The sequence below is a fragment of the Lissotriton vulgaris genome, chromosome 5, assembly GCF_964263255.1.
Source record: "Lissotriton vulgaris chromosome 5, aLisVul1.2, whole genome shotgun sequence".
Classification (NCBI taxonomy): domain Eukaryota; kingdom Metazoa; phylum Chordata; class Amphibia; order Caudata; family Salamandridae; genus Lissotriton; species Lissotriton vulgaris.
In genome coordinates, this window is record NC_141693.1 from 1554635975 (window position 1) to 1554655153 (window position 19179).

At 47.1% G+C, this 19179-nt stretch overlaps 1 protein-coding gene and 1 non-coding gene across 3 annotated transcripts in view; both read right to left on the reverse strand.

Moving 5' to 3' along the window:
- The window catches only part of LOC147715138 (receptor-interacting serine/threonine-protein kinase 3-like), a 354916-nt gene that overhangs the window by 139555 nt on the left and 196182 nt on the right, over positions 1-19179 (reverse strand). The gene's annotated exons all lie outside the window — the stretch shown is intronic.
- LOC147715139 (small nucleolar RNA SNORA26) lies at positions 1511-1642 on the reverse strand. Its single transcript, XR_015296186.1, has one exon. It is a non-coding gene; the product is annotated as a small nucleolar RNA SNORA26 (small nucleolar RNA).

Here is a 19179-nt window from a genome sequence, read left to right on the forward strand (position 1 = left end):
ATCAGATGCTACTAGAGCGGTTTGACTTGCCGAGAGGAGGTTTCCTGCTGCATGCGGCGATGGTGAGTGATACAGGCGCACTGGCGGGACGGGCTGATAGAACCTAAAACGGCACTGGCCTGTCAGTATACTATGATGGCGGTGGGGACGTTCAAGGCGGTTACCTGCTTGTACTCCAGGATGCTCAATGAAGGGTTGGCTCCCTTGGAGACATTAAAAGGCAAATGGGAGATGGATCTAGGGAAACCCATTCCCGAAGCTGCCTGGGCACATATATGAGTAGGGCCTGGAAGAGCTCGAGAAATGCACGGTTTCAACTAATACACTTCTATATTCTGCATAGAGCATACCTGACACCAGGGAAAATTCAGAAATACTTTAGGGTGGCTGATGCAGCCTGTCCTAGATGCACGAAAGCTGGAGCGGAAATTGAACATATATTATGGTCCTGCCCTAAGTTGGACAGTTACTGGGAGGAAGTAGGAAATACCCTGAACGCGATTACAGAGAGGGGATTAGAGATGGATATGGCCACCAGCATACTACACTGGTTCCCCCACACATCCAAGAACAAGCTCACAAGCAAGTTCATGGACATGGGTCTCATTTTAGCAAAGCGAGAAATTACGAGGCGTTGGAAAGCAACAGCAGGACCCAGCTATATTCGGTGGAAGAGCGAGTTCTTAAAATGGGCCGCCAGCGAGAGCGCGTTGCGATATCAGATGGCGCGTAGGAAGAACAATGAGAAAGAGTTGGAGGCTGCGACAGCATGGGAGATGTTAGTGCAGGCATTGCGAGATAGTGGGCTGCAGGATGGGGGAGCGGATGACGCAGAGGGCAGAGAATAACCCGAGAGCATGACAGGTACATACTACAATATCATACATGGTGACTGCAACGCAACCGACACAAGGGGTATAGAACAGGCTATGCGCGTCGGTGATGGGGTGGGCTAGGGAGGGAAGGGGAGGGCACATGATTTGATAGTGGGGGGTTGAGGGTCTAAACTTTGAAGGGGCGTTGTTTTCATTTGGTGAATTGAATGCATGGAGCTGACATATAATTATACTGGATGTGGGTCAGTGGGCGGGGGGCAGCCGCTTGACTAAGAAATTGATATGATAAAAGTAACGTGAAATGTTATGCTGTTTTTTTGTTGTTTTTTTATGCACAAAAACCAATAAACTATGTCTTTAAAAAAATGAAGGGAAAGTGAGCACCAAACTGCGTGACACTCCAAGTATGGGAACAGATTGTGAGAAATATTGCCTTTACCAGGAAATGGTATAGTCGAAAGCTCTGTTTTTAATACAGAATCAGGGCCTTGTTAGGTCATATCACCTAAAATACATGATTTGAAAAAAATATTATCTATGGGTGCTGTTAGAAGACAATTTCTATGGACCAATCTCCGTGTGAGCAGAAGGACATGGAGGAGGTAGGTAGTATGGGCGGCAGGCAGTGTGTGGAAAGCTGGGCACGGTAGACCTTAATAGCACTTAGTATGAATTCATGTACCCCATGACAGGATCCAGAGAGGCGTGCGAATCTCCATCTCCAGGTTTTAGTGAGAAATGCTCTTTCCCCTTGTGTTCGCTATTAGAAAGCACAATATGCTCTAAATACGAACTTAAAGGGAGTCGCAAAATTTGATGAACAGTATACAAATATAAAAATAAAGTCACTTAACCAAGCACTTACTCACTGAAGTTCCTCTGCAAACTTCACATTTACGTTATTTGACCCACAAATCTTTTGTACTACGTTTAATTTCCAGTACCCATACAAAAAGTATCTTCACATCCTGAGAGTTTTACAGGGGTCTTTCATAGAGGTAGTGACAAAAAAAATGATATTGGGCCATTCAAATTAATACAGGCAGGTATTCCTCTCTCGGTGGCGTCACTACTGCCCAATGAGGGACCTAGTAGGGGAGCCAGCATACCTCTGTCTAGACGACTTAAGTCCCTACTTTAAAGACACCATTATCATTCCCATAAAAATCTATTTAACCCAACATCTCTCTGTTGCTCTAAAACCTTTAAAACACTTTAAAACAGGTTAGTACACCACGACCATCAACATTCGCAACACATACTCCATCAAGAAAGCTCTCAACCACATCGATGAGCTCAAAACCTTCATCCAACACATCTATTTCTACTCCAGCCTCATCCAAATAGGCCCATGTAAGGTCATAATTCCTAATTGAGAGCTGTGATCCAAAATGATTTCAGTGTGAATGCACACTTAGCAACTAATGCTAATTCTGAAGCCAAAGGGTTTGGCTTTGAATACAAGGACACTGGCCTGTGTTGCCTACAGTGTTGCACCCCAATGCAGGGTTAATGGAAGCCCACAGAATTACGTTAATCAACTGCTACTGCAACCACTGGACAACTCTGAATTACAGGATAACCACTGAGAATGTAGATAATTCATGCAAATGTATAACACCTGGATACCCTGAAAAGCAGCCATGACTTCAGCCTTCCTGGACCAATGCGGGACACCAATTACTTTGCCAAGATCATCTTTCCATAACTCAAATAGCTGCCCCCCTGTAATCCTAAAGCTGTAATAGACTCCACCGTAGCCCTATCACCTTCAGTAATTTTCAAAATAGCCCTAAAGCATCACCTCCATCAACCTAAAGAGTCTACCTTACCTAGTATCATCTTCACAACCCACTGGAAGCAACCACACACATCCTGTAACGAAATGTAAAGTTTCAATGTCACCACCATAATAGCGACAGATGGCAGCACGCACCACGATAACTGCCAAATATCTTGCTATTAACGCCCATCCGTGAACCGATACCTACCGATGTAAACTCCAAAGCATTTCAGTGTACTATACACAGGCACACAATTGTGTTAAATAATAAAATTAATGTGTATTTATATAGTGCTCCCTACTGCACTTATGCATCTCACTGCTATCAATAACATAGATAACCATTACCAGACTTAATGGTAATCAGTTCGAAAGGATGGAAAGCAGAACCAGTTTCCCTGATTTAAACACAAAACCTGCAGATCACCACATATCTTAGTGGTGAGTATTTAACTCACTGAGCCATTTGAATGCCTTTAATAAATACATGTTCAGCATTCTAGATAATTCCCTTAACATGGGTATTTCTCATCAAACTTGCTGAACACAATGTCATGATTTGGTACTAACCTGTGATATGTGGTGCGTGTGAGTACGGTGATATGTGGTGCGTTTAAACAAGGATATGTAAGCGTATGTGTGTGTGTACACATATGATGGAATCTAAAAAATCAGTTCATAGAGGGAGCTGAGGGCGACGAGAGGACACTAAAACCTGCTTCTAATAACTTCCCAGCGGTGTTCATAGGTGATGAGTCCACCACGGGGCAGGAACAGCGCATTAGGCCAGGCGCCCTTCCCACGAGAACGGAATCTGGCAAAAGTCCATTGAAGCAAGAATGCAGCGTAGTACCGGAGCTCAGACAGGTGCAATAGCTCAGTAAGTCAAGTAGATTAGAATCCTGGGCGGGCCTTTCTGCCTTTCCTCCTTCAGAAGTCGTTTAAAAGAGTACCATTGAAGTGGAGCATTGAAAGGGTTGTTTTACAGTGCTATGAACCAGCAGAGATGCAACAGCAAGCACTAAAAAAAAAATCAGAGCGTTAAGAGCAGGTCTGTAAATTCATTGTCATGACTGACCAGCCTGGCACAGCGGGCGCTCTGGTGGTATGTATGGCCTGGGCAGTATGATCCAGTCCTTAGCAGATCTCTCTGCAAAAAATAGGCACATAAGGGATCACACTAGGAGTCCGGCATTAAAGATAATAAAGCAATTACGGCGTCAGCGCACAGCACTAGGGAAAGCCGGGGAAAGTGGCAGTTCGCCGCTCGGGTTGAGAACAAAGACCAGGCTTCTGGGTTGAAAGGCGATTTGAAGTGCTCACAATAATCATTAAATGTATTAATTCCCATAGTTTATCTTTTTTTTTTTTTTAACATCATTTTTATTGCATCACCAATATAATTGTACAGACAAGACAATCGAAATTATAATTATTCTGTGTACAAGAAATAGCATTGTTCATTGTGTTCTTGTCCGGGAGGTCCGCCCCTTCCTCGGGTACGGTTAGCCTCTGTCCATGAGTATTTCTCGTACCATCTTACATTGTCCGACACAAGTGGTACTTAGGTATTGCTGGGTTGCTTTTTTGGTTTTCACCCCTCCCCCGCCCCATAATTTCGTTCCCCCAACAGCCCGCCAATTCCAGCTTCCTTCCCTCCCTCCCCCGTGGTCGCGCTGCGCTGATTCATCGTTGTAAGAACGTCTGTTGTGATGCAGGGAGTACATACATTCGCTAAGGTGTGCCCCCTGGTATGATGACAGGGCCTGCTACATCCAGCTCCTCCTCGCCCTCCTGCTCCTCATCATCTATGTCACGGAGCGCCTGCACCATCATTTCCCACGCAGTTGCCCTCTCCAGAGCCTTCTCGTCATTTGTCCTCCAGGCCATCTGGTACCTCAAGGTGCTTTCACACGCCGCCCACCTCAGGCATTCCCCATACCATCTCTTATACGCGGGCCCCACTCTCGATTTCCAATTCCTCGTTATCTCCCGCTTAGCTAGAATGAGCCCCAAGTCTATAAATTTGCTGGTAGTCTTGTTTCTAGGCGCGTGCGGGAACCAATGGAGGATGCCCACCGCTTTCGTGTATTGGATGTCCCTGTCTGTTGCACTGTTGAGGGCTCGCCCCACTTCCTGCCAGTAGTCTCCCAGAGAGGGGCAATCCCATAACATGTGACCTAGGTCCGCCCCAACCGTATTGCATCTGGGGCAAGCAGCGTTTTCTATCCCAAAGTATTGTTGTATTTTCCCCGGTGTGAGGTATGCCCTGTGAATGATGTAGAAGTGGATTAACTGAAACCTGGCATTTCTCGAGCTCTTCCGTGCCCGCCTCAGTAGCTGGCCCCAGGTCGTGTCAGGGATCTCTAATTGGAGGTCCAGCTCCCACTTGGCCTTCAGAGCCGTCAGAGGTTGTAAGGCCTCCCTCTGTATCCTGGAGTACAAGCAGGTGACAGCCTTAAAGGTCCCCGCAGCCATCATCGTGTATTGACATGCCATGGAGGTGCCCGGCTCCTGCAATCCTTCCCCCCAGTGAGCCTGCATAGCGCCCGTGACCGCTGCGTGCAACAAGTAGTCGCCCCTCGGTAGGTCGAACCGCTCCTGCAATTCCTGAAACGGCAGTAGTACCCCATCCTCATACAGATCACCCAACATTTGTATCCCCGCCTCCTCCCAACCCAACAAGCGCGACCAGTCTCCTCCATGTGGGAGGGCCGTAACCATTCCCAACGGGATTATAGGGGCATACATAAGGCGGACTCCCGCCCGCTTACGGGCCCGGTTCCAGCAGAGCCGGAATGTCTGCTCCTCGACCGTCAAATCTCCTAGCCGGAGTTTCTGGTGTAACGTGATGTACGCCAGCACATGTCGCGGGGTGCCTTCTACTCTCGCGTCCTCGGCCTCTATACACTTTCGCGACCTCCTGAGTAAAAATCTGCAGCTGCGCGGCCAGATAATATCCCTCAAAATCAGGTACCGCCAACCCTCCTTCGTCCTTGGGGCGCAGCAGAGTGTCGAGCGCTATGCGCCTCCGTCCCGTGCCCCATAGGAACGCTATGACCAGAGATCTCAGGCGCTTGAAAATAGAACTCGGGACCCACACCGGGAGCGTCCTAAAATAATACAATAGCCTGGGCAGGGCCACCATCTTGAGCAGGGAGATCCTACCAGCCAGGGATAGCGGCAGGGTAGACCAGAAGTCCATGTTCCCCCGCAGGGTAGTAATACAGCGGGTGATGTTACCTTCCAGCAAATCAGCCGGGGTATGATAGACATAGACTCCCAGATAATGCAGACAGCGCGGTTCCCACCGGAGTTCTTGCGCGGTGAGTGGACACGGTTCTCCTGACCTCAGGGGGAACAAGCAGGATTTAGGCCAGTTGACCCTCAGGCCTGATAGCCGGCCGAACCGCCCCAGTAACCGCCGTGCCCCCTCTAGCTCGGGGCCCGCGTCAGCCAAAAACATCAGCAGATCATCTGCCTATAAAGAAATGTAATGCGGCCTGCCCCTAAATGATAAACCGGCGTAGTGGCGGCCCAGCCTGGCCTCCACAGCGAAGGGTTCCATCGCCAGGGCAAACAGGAGCGGAGATAGGGAACACCCCTGTCTGGTGCCACGCCTGACCGGGTATTGCCTCGAGATCAGAGCGCCCACTCGGACTCTCGCTACCGCATCAGTATACAGGACCTTGGTCCAGTTTATGTATCCGTCCCCCAGCCCGAAGCGTCGCAGCACCTCATACAAGTACCCCCATTCAAGGCTGTCGAAGGCCTTCTCTATGTCAATAGAAAGGACAAATGGAGAGACGGCGCCCGGCCAGTCCGCCCCCATCAGTCTCGTAAGTCTGCGAATATTGTGGGTGGTGTTGCGCGTCGGGATAAAACCGCATTGGTCCTTATGAACAAGGCTAGTCATGTGCCCCAGCAGTCTGTTGGCAAGAATCTTACTCAGGATCTTGTAGTCCGTCGTCAACATGGACAACGGACGGTACGAGGATAAAGCCGCTCCTTCCCTGCCCGGTTTCAACAGCGGGATCATGAGGGCTTCACACATGGAGCCCGGGAGCCGACCCCTCGATTGCGCTTCATTGTAGACCTCTCGCAGCCGGGGAGCAAGGCACTGCAGATATTTACTATAAAACTCTATCGGGAGTCCGTCGAGTCCCGGGGTCTTATTTCTAGCCATTTGTTTCACTGCACACCCTATCTCTCCGAGCGTAATGGGCCGACCCAGCTCCTCTGCCTCCGAATCTTCCACCCTCGGCAGTCGTAAGCCGTCCAAGAACTCTCCTAGCTCATCTGTCCCCCCTGTTCCACCACTCTCATAGAGACCCTCATAATAAGTCCGAAACTTATTCAGGATCCCGGGTTGGGTGTGGCAGGGTTCCTCCCCTGTCTCTTGGATCATCATGATCGGCATACCCCTCCTGACTGGGTTAGCGAGCCACGCCAACATAGACCCCGCCTTATCGCCTTCCGCGTGCGCCCTCGTCACGTACGCCTTGTGATCAAAGCTGCGCAGCCGTTCCAGTTCCACAGCTAGCCCCTCCCTGGCCCCACTAAGCCCCTCCTGTAACTCAGGGTGATTTGGGCGACCCTTCTCCAGTTCTCTCAACCGGGTCTCAGCCTTATCCAAGTCATCCAACAAAGTCTTGCGAGCCCCAGCCGTGTGTCCAATACAGTGTCCCCGCACCACCACCTTAAACGCATCCCACTCTATCGCCCTCGTGGAGGCCGAGCCGTTATTCTCCTCAAAGTAGCACTCAATGCGCTCTCCCAGGGCCTCCCTGAACAACAAGTCATCCAGGGTGTCGGGTTGCAGGCGCCATGTTGGCACGCAGTTAGCAGTCACCATCCAGTTCAGGGATAGCAACAAAGGGTTGTGGTCCGATATCGTTCGAGCCAAATATTCCGCCCCTCCCACCGCAGAAAGTACGCATGATGAACACAGAAACGCGTCCAGCCTGACGTGTAGATCATGCAGGTGCGAGTGAAAGGAGTAGTCCCTAGTAGTGGGGTGTAACGCCCTCCATGCATCCGTGAGGGCCCAGCTCTCCTGCCACTCCAACCTACGCTTGGCTACTCTATGCACTGGGGACGCGCGCAGTGGGGGATGGGACCTATCCAATATCACATCCTCGACCGAGTTGAAATCCCCCCCCAGGAGTACCGGCCCGCCAAATAACCCGCCAGTTTACCCGAGAGTGTAGACAAAAATGCGGGCAGATCCACATTGGGAGCGTACACACTGCAGAGAGACACCACCCTGCCTTTCAGCCTCTCCTCCACTGCCACATACCTGCCCTCAGGGTCCACCAATGTTTTTGTAACCTGGAAGGGAACCCCCGCCCGTATCCAAATCAGTGCCCCCCTCGCAAAAGCTGAGAACGTCGTGTTAAACAGCTGCCCCCTCCAACGCCTCTGCAGTGCAATCCCTTCTTGCTTATTAAGATGTGTTTCTTGCAGGAACGCTATGTGAACCCCCCTACGCTTGAGGTATGCCTGAACTTTATGCCTGCGTGTCATGGACTGCATACCCTGCACATTCCAGGACACACATTTCAACGCCCCGGTACTAGCCATTCCCCTTCACACAAACAGACCGAACAATATAGCTCATTGACCTCGCTCGCTCCGCGACCACGGACCAACCCACCCTCCCTCTCCAAACAGGAAGCCAAACCCCCCCAACAACAACTACCTCCCGAGCAACCCCAACTGCTCTCAACTCCCACCCCCCCAGGACAGGCCCCCCCGCAACTGGAAGTACCCCCATCCAAACCAACACTCCCAACCACCCCTCAAAGAAAGGCAGTAATGGTCGCAGTCTCCACTGCGATGACCTTAAGGGCCAGTAGGGCGTGGTACGATGCGAAAGGTTCGTGAAAGCAAATCAACCCCGCGCACTCCACCCTACAATCCCCACATCATAGCGCCCCGAAACCTCAAGTAACAGTGTTCCACTGCCACGGGCCCAGCGCCCCGGTGTCCAACCAGCGAGTCCACTCCACTAGTCCAGATCAACACGCCTCAAGTATCTCCTCCGAAGTCTGCGGCGTCACGATAGGGCCCCTGGCTCCACCATATTCCGAGAGTCCCGTCTCCGAGCCCGTGCCCGGGCCCTCCGAGTCCGTGCCCTTCCCGGGCTGACTTCTGGTAGTTTTGGATAAGTCCGCCACTGCCTGTAGGGCCGCCTGTCTCTCCGTCTCCGTCTGTGACACCGAAGGTCTGCCGGTCCTCCTGCGGTTCTTCCTGATCCGTTGAGATTTCCTGATCGGCTGTGCCACCTTAGCCTCCTCCTCCCTGGCCTTGGCACCATCCGTTCCCGCTTTATAAGTGTCCCACCAGGCCCAAGCGTCTGCCGAGGACGTGAAGAAGAGTGTCTGTTCATCTATCACCACTCTCAGCTTCGCTGGGAACAACAGGGAGTACTTGATGCCTTCATCACGGAGCTCCCGCTTAAGGGACAGGAAGTTCGCCCTGAGCCTCTGCGTCTCAAACGTATAGTCCGGGAACATAGTGACCCTGTTGTTGTCCACTTGAAAGGGCCCTGCCTCTCTCGCCCTTTGCAAAAGCCAGTCTCTGTCCCGGTAATGGAGCAACTTGAATACCACTGGGCGAGGCGGGAGGCCCGGGGCCGGCGGGCGCGCCGGAACCCTATGCGCTCGCTCAAGGGAGAAGAAGGGGGACAGTCCCTCCGGTGCCACCTCCGTTCGCAACCAATTATCGAGATAGCCCACCATATCGTCGCCTTCGATTTTTTCCGGCAGGCCTACTAGGCGTACGTTGTTGCGCCTATTCCGGTTTTCCGCGTCCTCGGCCCTCCGTTCCAGCACCTTCAGACGATCCATCACCTCCGTCATCTGCGCCTTCACCGCTGCATGGCTCGGGGCCAATTCCTGGACCGTGATCTCCACGGATTTCACTCTGTCCTTGAGCTTATCGTGGTCAGCTTTTAGGAGGCCCAAGCCCGTCGCCACCTGGGCTATATCCTGCTGCAAGGCCTCCTTTGTGGTGGCGATGGCCTCCAGGATACGGTCCTGCATCCTTTGTAGCGCCGACTGGTCTCGATCCGCTCCTTCCGCGGCTTCTGTATCGGTCGCACCATCTCCCTTCCCTTTCGGCTTCCCCATCTGGGCCGGCACGAGCGGTGGCCTCCAAAGCTGTCTCTGCCCCCGCTCCGCACGTCGCCGGGCTTCGCCCTCAGGAAGGTCTCCTTGCAGCAGTAGCGGAAAAGGCCCGCCGCGTTCCGTGCCTGGGGCACTGCTCTAGTCTCCGGATTCAAGGCTGCCTCTAGGGAGCAGGGTGCTCGATCGGCCGCTAATCCGGCTGGCGCCAGTCGTGCTCAGTGGCCTGGGGCCATCGTCACTGGGTCGTCGCCGTGTCGTCGCCGCCACTATCAAGGGTTCGGATCCCAACCACCGCCGGTGGCGCGCTAGAGGTCCACTCCAACACCCCGAGAGGGGCGCGATGCAGCCGTCAACACCTCCTATCTGTGGAAGTAGCAGCCCTTAATGTGACTCCGGGCCAGCGCCTTCGTTGTCTCTGTGCCTCATGCCACCGCCGCCATTTTAGGTCGAGGTCTTCGCGCCTGGGTGCAGCTTTCAAAGTCAGATATCGGGCTTGGAATGGCCCGAGTCGTCTGCCGTCGGCGCCGGACCCTCCGTGGTACCGTCCAGTGTCGGATTATACCGATTTCATCGGGGTACGATCAGAAATTCAGGATATTTTCCGGGATCGGGCGCGGAGCTCCGAGCTCACGCTGCCTATCTCCTCGGCATCCAAGCCACGCCCCTTCCCATAGTTTATCTTGACCACAATTACCATTAAATATTCAATATTTGTGAGACTGAAGCCATTGAAAACTACAATTCTCAGAAAACACTGGATAACGTGGTACATAACATACACGTCACGAGCCTTAACAAAATCATTTCAGCCGACATTTGATATAATATTGAGGTTAGGATAGGGTCTACTAGAACACAAGAAAATCGTACAAAAGTCAGTCTCCACCTATATGTTCAAGCATAAAAGCCTCGCTCGATGACCCTGTGTGTTCTGTCCATTAAATCATGAGTTGCTGCCGCGGGGGAACACCGCCCTGCTCTTCGAGGCTCCGTCTCCCATCTCGGCGTCAGCACACATCACTAGGGTAAGCCGGGGAAAATGGCAGAGCACGGCTCGGGCTGAGAACAAAGACAAGGCTTCCGGGTTTACCTTGTCAAAGGCGCTGCTGGAGTTATCGCCACAGGAGTGCGTGGTTATGTGTCCCCACCCCAGGGGGCATCGCGGGCCGCTCAGCAGCTCCCTGAGCCCGCGCTCACTGAGGGGATGGGAGAAAGCACCCTCCCGCCCCCACCCCACATTCAGATCACAGGGGGAGGCAGACCATGCAGCCAAACCGCTAAGGGGGCTTTTACATGTTGCGTCTAAGGACTGCACAGACGTGTGGGAAGAAGACAGCCGGGGAGAGAAAAAAACACTAATTTATAGAAACGAGCCTCATGTACTAGATGTGCTAGAGAAACGAGAAGGCATTGGACTGCTGGAGGGAGGGGAGGGAGTGGTGGAAGGCACCGGAAGAAAGTAGTCTACAGTAAAGGGAGCAATAGCTATGGAAGGACACAAATGAAGACATGTCCATCATAAGGAGGGACTAACAAGCCTACAACCAATCAAAAGGCAGCATTTGAGACACACGCCAATGAAAATGATGGGTGGAGAGAGGGCGGGAAGCTTCCACACTATAGTGTATACTGCATGTCTCAATGAGACAGTGCAAGAGCTGCCTAGGTGAGACCTAAAAATGGAGGGTTTGCAAAACTCAGAGAAAGTGTAATTCTTCGCATGCGGGACTGCACTCAAGAGATGTATGAGCAGCCTGTGCCTGGGCTACTGATGTCAAGGTCAGTGTGGCCTGAAAAGTAGAATGGTGCCAAATGGAATGCTCGAGTTGTGAGTCTGGGAAATTTGACCGAAGTGTCGATATAAGGACAGAAATTAAATGTTACAAACATGAACAATTATGACCGTATGAGAATTATGGAAGTGACTTTGCAAAATTCGAACAATAGGAGATGAGGTGATCTTCATTCACCTCTCGAATGGACCAATAAGAAATGAGTGTGGTCCCTAAAGATTCAAACTTTAGTTAGATAGTTAGGGGAAAAGGTTATAAAAGAGGCTGTTTAGAAGAGAGATAAAACCTCTTGTTTTGAATTATTTTCGCACCACGGCACTCTGTCAGACTGATCGATTTTCTAGGTGCAAAGACTTTGAAATTTTTCTTGACTTTAACTTTTGATGGGGACAGAGTCCTGATGGGAGGTGAACATCGAGGAAGATAGAGAGGCTGTTTTTGGGAACTTTGTCGTTTAATCCTGATTCCCTTTTTGATCAAGAAGATGGGTAATATGTCTTTGAATTTTCTCATTTCTGAACTATTCTGCTAATAAATGTAAACAAATTGAACTCATTTTATCCTTTACTTGAAGTGATTAGAGAAATGCTTAACTAAATTTTCTGAATAAAGATTAAAATTTTAAGCGTAAGGTCATGCTGGAAGACTTAAAAAGAAATAAAAATGTAATAAATGGAGAATTAAGCTGGTCTTGTTGTCCATAGCTAACTTTTACTAGCTGATCCATTGACCAAAACAGTGGGGTGCCTTAAATGCTGTTTATAAAATGTAAATACCATGGTGAAATTAATGAAATGCTTATGTATATAATGTGTAGAATTTAAACTGGTAGATGAATTAGGGTACTCCGCTATCCAGTAGCTCGTCCTCTGGTTTTCGCTGATCTTGGGAGCAGTGTGATTTGCGGGAATAAGTGACTCGCGGTGCTATGGGCCCCACTGACGAGTGAAGTGTGATAGCTCCTGGGGTTTTCAGTGATGGTTTGGAGGGTTGTTTGAGAGCAGTGATGGATCAGTTTCCTTGGTAGCAGGAGTCTGGTTGCTATAGGTTAGTTTGGATAAGCAATGTATAGATTGACAAGGTTAATGTATAAAGAGTTTTGATGTACAGAAATTATGACTAACATTATATGTTGAGTCTGTATCACGTTATGTGTAGTCAGAAATTTGAGGCTTCTGGGAAGTAGGAAGCTGGTTACTCTGCAGGCAGAGGGGAATGTGTGGCAAGTGAAGTCACACATTACATAGTCTGTTTCAAGGTGGTAATATCATTGTGTTTTACAAGTTAAGGACATTTTACGTGTGAAAGTGGTGAATGTATAGCGAAGGCAACCTATAAAATCTTGGGCTTAAGCACAGGAATCAATTGGGGATTCCGATTAAAACTTATCATGGAGAGAGTAACTAGAGTTTGACCTCTAAGCTTGAGAGAAGGGTAAGGTAGAGGGAAGTGCTACTTAATCGGCAAAACAAAAATTCTGTGGCAGAGAAGAGGTAAGCTCTGTCTACTGGAAATACAGAATTCTTGTGAGTTTGAGGAAACTATCACTTTGGTTTCAGCGAAACAGGCGAATGGAAATGTTTTATGTGGTTACTAACTGATTTTAGTTGTATAAAAGTGTAAATATAGTGTGTCGATGAATTTTGTAAAGGAGAGGTCAGCAGAAGCTGCAGGAGCCGTAGTAGGGCTGACGTCAGAAGTGTTGCGCTGGGATTGGTCCGCGTGACTAAAAGGTTTTGAGCGCTGATTGGTGCATTAGATAGAACTTTACAAGCATTGGTTGAAGTGATTGTGACGTATTCTATTCTGATTGGTGCGTTAGTGTGAATCGTGCTGTGATACGTTGGTGCAGCAAAGCAGTTTACGGAAGAGAGTTTTCTTTTGAAGTCAGAAATCCGCAGGATAATGGAGTTTTATTATGGAGAAGAAAAAGAGAACCCTAGATGGTTTAAGAAATGTAAGAACTTGTTTAAAAAGGACAAGGAGATAGTTACCAGAGAGGGAAAATTGCTTCCTCCGCCTAAAACGCCTGCATCATACATGATGACGAAATATGGCTATCACATCTGTATTTGGTTAGAGAATTGGGCAAGATATACTAAGAATGATGGAGCTTTGGCATTTCCAGAAGTAGGTTCATTTAGTTCTGCAGAGTTATGAAATTTGAGAGAGAAGATGACAAAGCTTGAACTAAAACCTAGACCGACTCAATTTGAGACATTGACAGAATGGGAAGATGAGATGCATGAAGAAAGATTTGAAGGGTTCAGAGAACCAAGGTGTAGGTTGAGAGGTTTATGGGGAACGACTCGTGAGAGTAGAATGAGAAGATGGAGAAATGCTGACATGTGGGATGGAATGTATCCGGTGAGAACAGTTGATGAAATGGTGGGACTGAAATGTACGGAAAAGAGAAATAATGTGGAACCGGAGAGAAAGAGTTATGGGATCAGTGATACAGAGGATGAGGTATTGGAGGAGATATTGAATAGAAGACTCCCTCCATATCAATCGAGTTCTGAAGTAGTGACCCCAAATGCACAACCAATGGAGACTAGATTTACTGGTACTCCAAGACGATTTTCTGAAATTAGGAGTAGTTCTGATAAAGGAGAGCAGAAACCTGAAGAAAATCAAAGTACCTCTGAATTTATGCGATCTACAAATGAATTGACTGAAAAGATACAAGAACGCACTAAAAACATAGAAGCTGTAACTGTGCCTGTAACAATAGGCCCTGTAATTCCCGTGTTTGAAAATCAGAGGATAAAAGAACCATCGTTAACGATCCCTTTGAACCAAAGTTTACAAAAAGTAAAAGAAAAGGTTTACCCAGATTTGTCTAAAATTAGGAATACTAGTTGTATGACCCCACCCGAATTAACAATCAATCAAAGTCTACCGTACATGTATCCGATTGGTGTGGAATCTGAATCAGTAACATCCGAAAGGAGTGTAGATAAAATTGATTTAACAAGAACCCCAGTAGGACCAACTGCATTCGAGTTAAGTGATTGGGTTAAAACGTTGCAATTAAAAGATCAGTAACCTAAAATGTTAGATGTAGTCAGATTAAAAAATAGACCTGGAAGAATTAATCATTGGTATGATTGGAACTGAAAGCCTAAAAACTTTTCAAGATGATGGACTAATGTTTATGTGTAAAAGCATTACACGGAGGGCTAAAAATCTGCATGACAGATGAAAAGGAACAGCACATGAACTTGGAATAGAATTTGCAAAAATTAAAGTGCTGGCAAAGCCTTAAAGAGTAGATTTCACTGAAAAGGATATAGACAATTTGAATACTATAGGAAAGTTGACTCGGATAAAGAATGTATTGTGTTGCTGAGAAAATGGGGAGATGTGGAACGATGGAGAAGCAAATGGGTAAAGAAAAGGGAAGAAATCAGCGATAAAACATCATTAGCATTTCCAGTTAAAGAAAAAGAACCTGTAGTGAATGAATTCCCTATGAGAGAAATACCAGGTGGAAGTTATGTGCATGTTCCATAGACTAGGCAGGATATATTGTCATTTACAAATGATTTCCCCAGATTACGAGAGAAACCAGTAGAATCGCACTTTCAAGTAGATCGATTTGTGAAAGTCTCAAAAGTACTGTGGGAAGATTTGGATGGATTGTTTGATATAGTAGTACTAGCAGATTTGTGGCCTGAATGTAAAATAACAGTGGACTGTCCAAAAACAGAGTATCCGAGGGATACTAAAACAGGTGCTCCGAGACCGGAGGTAATGCGCAAATATGATCAGGTAATAACGTTCTTGAAGAATAAAATTCCTCCAAAAGAAACAGATTGGGTAAAGATTGATAGGACATTGCAGGAGTCCAAAGAATCAGTGCATTCATATTATGAGAGAATGCTCTTAGTGTTTAAACAGTATAGTGGGTATGAAGAACTGAGCGAAAAGGATATGAGCCATTTTGTATATCGATTAGTCTTCCTTTTAAGACTGAAGATAGGTGATATGATAAAGCTCAACCTGATGTGTTGGCAGTCCTGCTCGGTGGACGAGGTTTTGAGACATGCAAAATATTGCAGTAATGAGCTTGAAGCTAAACAAAGAAAGCTTAAAGAAAAAGTTATGTGGGCACAAGTGGCAGAACAACAAGTAGCTCAGTTAGAGAACCAAAGTAATGATGGAGGTCAGGCCAAAACAAAAGGTAACCCAAATAAAGGAAAAGGATTAGGCGGCAATTTAGGGCATTGGAAGAAAGAGTGTAAGTTACCTCCAAAGGTTACCCCCGAAAATACATCATTGAATCCACAGGTGCAGCATGAGGTAAATCAGCAATCGTCGGCACAGCAACAGGTAGTTAACCAGCAGAGTCAGGTGCCACAACCACCACTCCCACACAGTGGGAATCTGCAGAAATACAGTGCAGAGACAGGATTCTACGTTAGAGAACAGGTTACAAAACCGCCGCGTGTGAATGCGATTCCACAGTATTGGCTGAAGTCAGATGGAAATGAATCAGATGAAAGTTGTTGACGGTGCCTAGGAGAGGAAGAGGAGTGCATGCTTGGAGCAACTCTAAAGGTATATCAATCTGGTCCTTTTGTGAATGGAAAGGTGAATGGTGTAAATGTTACCTTCCTAGTGGACACAGGTTCTACCATTAGATCAGTAGAAGTTCAGAACCTTCCTCTCTCAGGTGAATTTATCCAAGTAGTAGGAGTAGCGAATAGGCAGATTAAAACACCCCTTACTGAACCAGTTGAGTTTGAAATTGGCAATTTTAGGGAAATGCATAGATTTGTAGTATGTGACAGTAGTCCTGTTAACCTACTTGGACGGGACATACTATGCAAGATGAACTGTGCCATTTATTGTTCACCAAGTGGCATTGAATTCCAAACAGCAGATGAAGATAGATTGTATAAAATTACCTGGTAAATGATGGATTCAGAGCAAAATAGAATGTTTCCTATGTTTGACAAAGAAAAGATACCTGGTGAATTAAAAGTAACAGTCAGAGAAGAGGCGTGGGACTTTACAGGAGAAGAGATTGGATAAATGAGAGGTGTGGGTCCTGTGAAGAATTATCTAAAGGAAGGAGTAAATTATCCAAATACCCCGCAGTATAAATTGACAACCGAAATAATTGAAGGAACAACCCCTGTTATTGATAAAATAATTGAGCAAGGAATTTTGAGAGAAATAATGAGTAGTCCATGTAATTCACCTATAATGGGACTAAAAAAGCCAAACGGAACGTTCAGAATAGTGCAGGATTTGCGAAAGGTAAATAAGATTGTTGTCCCATGTTGTCCCATTGTACCAAACCCAGCAGTAATCTTATACCAAATTCCACACGATGCAGAATGGTATACAATAATTGACTTATGTAATGCGTTCTTTAAAGTTCCATTACACCCTGATAGCCAACCAATATTTGCATTCCGGTTTGGAGATCGTATTTTGGCATGGTGCTGAATTCCTCAGGGGTTTACCGAGAGTCCTTCCATTTTTAATCAGTTGCTAAAAAAGTCACTGGAGAGTCTAGACATGCCAGGAGGATCTGTACTGGTTCAATACATTGATGACCTACTAATTGCATCAGGAACCAAAGATGCATATGTTTCAGATACCATTGCTTTTTGAATCGTTTGGCAGAAGGAGGACATACGCAATCTCCATCAAAATTACAATTCTGTCAGAAGGAAGTGCAATACTTAGGTCACAAGATTACAAAGGGAACCAGGCAAGTCAACATGGAAAGAATCCGAATAATTCAAGGAATGAAGCCTCCCAGAATGCAGAAACAAGTGAGAATGTTCCTGGGAATGGTAGGGTACTGTCGACAATGGATCAGTGGATTTTTAATGATTGCAAAGCCTTTACAAAGACTGACTAGAGCAGATGTGCGAGACCCCATTGTGTTGAATAAAACAGAAATGGAAGCCTTTGAACAATTGAAGACCAGTGTATGTGAAGCACCAGCACTAGGTATGCCTGATTATGAGAAAGAATTTGAACTGTATTGCAGTGAACGAGAGGGATGTACATTGTCAGTTTTGATTCAGAGACATGGAAAATTGAGAACGCCCATCGCATATTTCTCAGCAGTGTTGGATCCAGTTGCCAAGGCATTGCCAGGATGTCTGAAAGCAGTTGCTGCTACGAGTGTGAGTTTGGAACAGAGTGAAGGTATAGTGATGGATACCCAGTGAAGATATATGTACCACAATCTGTGGAAATTCTCCTCACTAGGACCAAGACTCCATTCCTGAAGAACAACAGGATGACTAAATATGAGAAGGTAATCCTGGGTGCAGATAATGTGACAGTGACAAGATGTGTAAATGTGAATCATTCTACATTGTCACCTGACACTTTGGATGTGGAAGTGAAGTATGAAGTTGATCACAAGTGTCTGGATGTACTTGAGTATTGTACTAAGCCAAGACCTGACATTAAGGATGAGCCACTACCTGACTATGTGATGTTTGTGGATGGTTCAGGTTTGAGAACTGATGAGCGTGTTTTGAGTGCTGCATATGCTGTATGTACAGTGGCAGATGTCCTAGAAGCATCTTGTCTGAAAGGGATTCGTTCTGCTCAAGTGGCGGAATTGATTGCTTTGATTCGAGCATGGGAATCGGGAAAGGAAATTTGAGTAACCACAGTGACTGACAGTCAATATGGCTTTGGGGTAGTCCATGACTATGGCCAACTGTGGTCCTAAAGAGGTTATTTAACTTCTGCAGGATCCCCCATTAGAAATATTGAATTTGTGAAGATTTTGATTGATGAAATTCAGTTTCCTGAGAAAATTGCTGTTGTGAAGTGTGCAGCTCACAAGAAAGGAGATGACTAAATTACTGGAGGCAATCGTTTCATTGACTCCACTGCTAAATATTGTGCTAAGAATTTTGCATTTATAAATCGAAACAGGAAAGAAGAACATGCTTCAAGTCCTTTAATGCTAACAACAGTGGTTGAAACTTGGCAGGAAGTGAAATAAATGCAGGAAGAAGCATGTGAGGAAGAAAAAGTCATCTGTTTGAAGACAGGTTGTAGACAAAGAGAGGAGGATGAAATGTGGGTTTACAAAGTTGAAAGACCAATAATGCCTGATAGCATGATCTCTAACATGGCTCAAATGTATCATGGTCAAGCACACATAGGTAGGGATGCCATGATTAAATGTTTAGACAAACCTGGTACAACCCCAAGTTTAGGATGATCGCTGAGAGCCTTTGTCAGCGATGTTTGGTGTGCCAACAGCTAAACCCAAGAAGAAAAACAGTTGTGAGTTTGGGAACCATAGGACGGGTGGGGGTCCTTTTACCAGAATGCAATTAGACTTCATGGAGTTGCCACCCTGAAATCTACTTCGATATGTACTTGTAATCATTTGTCTTTTTTCATGGTGGGTGGAAGCCTTCCCTACAAGGCGGAATGATAGGGTGACTGTTGCAAAACTCTTGTTAAGAGAACGCATTCCACGTTTCAGTTTCCCAGTAACCATCGAGTCAGACCGTGGTACACATTTCCAAAATGAACTTGTTCAGATGATTTGTGAAGTACTGGACATTCGTCAGAGATTACATTGTGCTTATAGACCAGAGGCTTCTGGGGTAGTTAAACAAGTAAATGGAACAATAAAG